We start from the raw sequence: 6,207 nt of genomic DNA on the forward strand, positions 1-6,207 counted from the left end.
ATGAAATATTGGCAGATCCCAAATGTGATTGCAGCCATTGACCTCTCAAGCAATGCATTCCGAGGAGATATTACACAATCCATTGGGACACCTTGAGAAGGTTAATGCGCTTAACCTTTCAAATAACCATCTCTCAGGTGACATCCCGTCAGTGTTGGGGAACCTCGCAAATCTTGAATCATTAGACCTTTCACAAAACATGCTCTCTGGAGAGATCCTCAGCATTTGACGCAGCTCACATTCCTTGCATACTTCAATGTCTCTCATAATCAATTGGAGGGTCCCATACCACAAGAAAACATTTAATACTTTCGATAACAGTTCATACGAAGGTAAACTCGGGATTGTACATGAAAATTTGCCAAAGAAATCCGAATGTTCTGAACCTCCACAGCCTCCCAAACTTGCCAAAATATCAAGGCTTCAATAATATTCTTCAAAAGATATTGAATGGATAGCAGTTGCGATCGGATATGGAAGTGGACTTGTGGTAGGAGTGGTTGTTGGGTTTGAGAGTTTTCCGCAAGAATACCTGAATGGTTTGTGAAGACGTTTGGGAAAGACGCAAGGCAACCGGAGGAGAAGAGAGGTTAGGGGCGTGCGGCGCCGTTGATTGGTTTTTCTTGTTTCTTTTTCCCTCTCCCTTTCCTTTCAGTACCTTTCCTTTCAGTAGGTGAAGGAATATATTTATGTACTTGTTCATCAAGAATTTAGCTTTGTTTTTCCCTTTTTGAAACTCCATTTAAAAGGGGAGCTGTCTGGAACTTCAGTTTTTATATTATAGAATTTACATTCCTCTTTGTACACACTCATTGTTAGAGTATTTACACTTTTCCACGTCTCGATAAGGAAGGTCTGGTGTGTCTATAGGATATGCTTGTAATCTCAAAGTTGTGAATCAAGAAAAAACATATCTGTTTACAGAATCAAGGGGTCTTGAGTCGAGACTTTCCTTAATACAAAAAAAAAAAAAACTGAAATAGAATTCTTATGATTGAGAAAATGCATTATGTTTTCTACGTAATCTCTTTCTTCCTCTCCCCGATAGGATGATGATTCAGTGTTTACCTCGATATAAGCCAAAGACTAGTTCTGAAAGAATGAAGTATGTTAACTGCCATGCATGCTGAGGAAGGTGGTGGTGCGTGCTAGTTGCATGGTGACATGCGCCCATCTAGTAAAGAAAGCCACTGTCGATGCCACCAGAATATCTAATGGGGTCCATTGACCTCGCTAGATTAGGAAGAAATAATTCTTACCCTTGCCATATAGTGTGGATATGTGGATGACTACTACGTTGTGGGCGAATTTATTTATTTTTTTACCATAGTACAAATATATTTTTTTAAAAAATAAAATTTAATTCACTGATTTTAATGAATTTAAAAGTTAATTTAATAATATATTAAAAAACAATTAAATGGTAAAAAAAAAATGTTTCAATGCAAAATTCTTGTGATGGAAACAGAAAAACAAGGAAAGATATTCTTAGAGTATGTTTGTTTATGTATTTAAAAAATGTTTTTAAAAAAATTAAAATTATTAATATATTTTTTATGTTTTTAAATTATTTTGGGCTAGGCTCTTTGGGCATCTGTTTAAATTTTTATAGAATATAAGGATTGGATTCGTACTGTCTGTGTTCAAAATGCGCCATTAGTTTGAACGAGAAACTGTCGGCAAAGAGCCTAGCCAGAGGGACTGAGAAAGTCTCGGGCAGAGACCAAAATGGTTAAGCGAAGCCGGTGACCGTTCAGCTCAGATACGAGATGACTAATGAATAAAGACAGAATCAAATCGACTAAGAGTCCGGACTTGCTTTCCTCCACTCTTCGCTAGAAGCATCAATGCAATAGAAGAGAAGATGCTCCAACAGTATGGGCTTCTTTCTCCACTAGATAGCTACCAGAATGCTTCTCAATATTAATGAAAATTTATCTTTATAATATTTAAAATATCTTAAAATCTATGATTTTAATTTTATTTGTTAATAAAATAAAATGAATAATTATATAGAAAAAAATAAAAATATAATAATATTTCTCTCACAAATAAAAATATAAATAATAATTAAAAAAAAAAAGAAATTAACTCAATTCTATCCAAATCATCACTTAGGTGAATTTTTAAAAATACATCCTCCAAAAGAACCGGACCATGATACTTTTTTATCATCTAGCTTGAGAAATATTAAATCAAATCTATAACTTAGTCGTGAGATCGAGATACTCGTAGAAAATAGACTAAATAAAATCATTAAGTTTTATTCTCAAAACAACCTAATATTTGAAGAGAAAAAATAAAAAATAAAAAGCAATGAAAAATCGGAGTCAAACCTAGTAAAACTTATTGAATCCATGATCCAAGACATGATATCAAGATAACTTTATAGAAAAAAAGGTAAAAAAAAAAAAACAAAGAATATCAATTTTTTTAATAATGAATTCAATGATGATGGATGAAATTAAAAAAATAAATGACTGAAGCCAGCCCAGTCTAACCATCAGAACTTATAAATAGATCATGAGGTCGGATCACAGTATAAAAAAGCAAAACAAAAAATATTATAATGTAAAATTCTCAACCAACCACAATAATTAGGAATAATCTTGAAAAAAAATTAAAAAGAAATAAAAAAAGAAAAGGATATATAATTTTGAAAAAAGAATGAGAACCCAATTTGAAAAAAAAAATTTAAATCAAATCAAATCATAAATAATGAAATTGAAAACAATTTCATATAAGAAAAGGGTAAGAAAAACTAAAAAAATAAATATAATAAAAATAAGGACCATATTTAATATAAAAATTAACGTCAATGGATAAAATTGCAAAAAAATAACTCGATAAATGAATCAAAATCAATATATTTGTAATAAAAAAAATAATGACCTAATTTGACTCAACAAACAAATAACTAGATTTCTTTGCTTTTTTGCGATAACTACCATATTTTCTAGAAGGAGAGAGATGAAATAGAGAAGAAAGAAAGAATGTTTTTATCAGAGCTCCACCGCCAAGCCTATGATAACATGCACCTCACTACTATGATGGAGCAATGAGATGCATTGCATGCTCCTTTAGATGATGGCGATCAAAGTTATTTTGTGCTACACACACCACTTCAATAACATAGATGGCGCCAACCACTTTTTAATTGAAAATAATATTTATATATATATTAAAATATCCTATCACAATTGTATAAAAATAACAAAAAGAAAAGAACTATAATAAAATACCTAAAATATCCTTCCATCTAATGCTAAAAAAGCTATTTTTGTTAGGGGTGTTTTAATGTTTTTTTATCTCATAAAAAGATTTGAAAAACCTGAAAAGCCAGGACAAACATAAGAAGATTCTGTTTATTATATATGAAAATTTCATTTGGTAAGAAAAATAAAAATACGACGCGGTATCAATCAAGTATAGCTCCATTTAGTTACTATGAATTATGATTATTTACTATGAAAAATGTTTTCATCTCAAATCTCAAATCTCAAATCTCAAATCTTTTAATGTTTTTGTTAATTTCATTGTACATTAATTGAATGTTATGTAGTGTCCAAATACTAGCCAAAAAACCCTTAATTGACCAAAAAAAAATCATACACGTGCCCTAAAATTCCCAACAGTTCCAAATTCAAATTCGTCTACTTATAGGCAATAATTAATCAATTATTGAAAGCTTTTGAAGTTGCTTTGACTGATGATTATGGTAATCTAGATGAGTTAAAGAGAGCTGTTAACTATCATTCACATTAGCTGATTATTTATTGAATCAAATCTGCTCACAAGAACAAGATTGAAAGAAGAATCAAAATAGAAAAGATAAAAAAAAAATAGATGATGGGTATAAAGTTATCATAAAAAAAATTATTTTAGTTCTTAAACTTTATAAATTACATCTATTTGGTTCTTTAATATTTTTTCAATTAATTTTAGTATAAAAGTTTATGTTTTAAATTTTTGGTCTCTGGTTTGAAAAAGAAAAGGGAGAATTACCGAATTTCGACGGTAAAAAAAAAAAAATCAATGTTAACATAAATTTTCAACAATCAAAATGATTGATTTTGATGTTAATAAATTTCACTTTATAAGTGGAGTTCCACTTAAATGTTTTTTTTACTTTTAAATTGTTTAAAAACCAGATTCAAGCTTAGAAATATTTTTTTGTTTCAAGTTAATTTCAGGTTATTGTGTGATTTTTTTTTTGTTTTTAAAGTTATTTATGAGTTTGTCAAGATATTTAGGTTTTTTACTAGGTGTGTAGATAAAAAAAAAAATAAGCTTTATTTTTCTAGTCATCAATCTGATGATTTATCAAAACCAAACAACAAGTCATCTTGAATTTTCCATTTTCAAAAAATATTGGGGAGGAGGACATGTTGTCCATCCTAATTGAGTTAAAAAAAAGAAAAGAAAAAAGGAGGGGGGCTCATGCGCGGCGCTTTCTCTCTTATTTTTAACTTTTAGCCTTTTTTAAATAGTTTTTTATATTATTTTGTATGTATTTATTTTTGAAGAAATTATTCTAATTAATGCATAATTTGATTTTTATGTTTTATAATATAATTGAATTTTATTTTTAAAAATAAAAAAATATTTATTTTTCGATAGTATTTCTAACAAACATAATATTGTGAGAAATTGATTTTCTATTTAATTTTATTAATTCAAATGTGTATGTATTTTTTCTATTATTATTTAATTAAATAAAAATTAATAATTTAATAAATAAAATCATTAAACATAAACAAGTAAATAACTCAAATATTTTTATTTATATCCGCTTCTCAACCTGAACACGTGAGTAGTGGTTTCTGCTGTAAATTAAGAAGAAGAGGATTCGGATTTTGACAGCAAGTTTACGAGGAGACATAGATGTATGATTCAGGATTGATTGTTAGTGTCATTGACAACATATTTATAAAGTTTTTGATGCTCCAAGGAACAATTAAACTAAAGAATTTAGCAAAGAAGGAAAATTCTTCTACTGACAGTTGAGAGCTAACAAAGAAGCATGTCGTTGCTTTTTCTTTAGGTTTGCTTTAGTTCTTGCTCGCCATCTTCGTGATGGTGTTTCTCTTATCTTCTAGCTTAGAGTGAGATCGATTTTCTTCAAGAACACAAGGAATCATGTCATCATACAGGATTTCGACAGAGAGGGCAGCTCTGATTCTTATCCAGCCATTGCATAAAACATCCTGAGTGGAAAACATGTTTGCACGAGGAAAGAACGCAGCAGTTCTCCCCTTTCTGAAAATCATCCAAGCATATCACACATCCACTGCTAAAATTGACTGAGCTTTCATCGATTTGAACATAATATAATTTCAACATGGAAAGCGTAGCAGGTTTGAGTCTTCCAGTTACCTGCCCACTCTCAACATCACGAGGATGAGGACGAAGATCTTGGTTACGGAGAGCATGGCGCCGATGTTCTAGATGCCTCAAACAAAATTCTAACAGTAAATAAAATATCACGATAAATATCGCTGCAACGAGAACCATTATTATAAATAGCAGATTTGGGGAGTGTTCATTGTTGCCAGAAGCAGAAGTAAATGGAGCTTCTGTCATGGATATGAAACTGGTTTAGTTTTGTATATGATTCAGCATAAAAATATTGTTAACTGTTTTGTACTGCTATATATATATATATATATATATATATATATATATAAACATTGGTTATTTCTGTTAAATAATATTTATGTTATCTTATTTATTAAGGGTAGAATAGTACTTTCAGTTTAACCTATATATACTTTATTTGTAATTAGGTTAAGACTATGCATTCATAATATACAGTTTATTCAGAATTCTAGCCTCTTTTTTTGTGTTTGATCTCAATTAGTTTAACATGGTATCAGAGCTGGTTTTATGGAACGAAGCTTAATCCCAAATATAGCTTCGCGGATCCAATTTTTTTTTGGAGTGATATTTTGTCTTCCGCTTCTGCAAAATTAGGTATTTCGACAGTCTCTGCAATTATTTTGGTATTTCGACAGTCTCTGCAATTATTTTGGTATTTCGACAGTTTCTGCAATTATTTTGGTATTTCGTCTTCCCTTCAACTTCTGCAATTTGGTATCTGCGTTCAGTTTTTGGAAATTTGTTTTGTGTTTTGGGAGTAATCGTATAATTTCGAGAAGATATTTGTTTAGTTTCTGCAATTGAGTATTTTGTCTTCCGCTGCTTTTG

The sequence above is a fragment of the Populus alba genome, chromosome 1, assembly GCF_005239225.2.
Source record: "Populus alba chromosome 1, ASM523922v2, whole genome shotgun sequence".
Taxonomy (NCBI): domain Eukaryota; kingdom Viridiplantae; phylum Streptophyta; class Magnoliopsida; order Malpighiales; family Salicaceae; genus Populus; species Populus alba.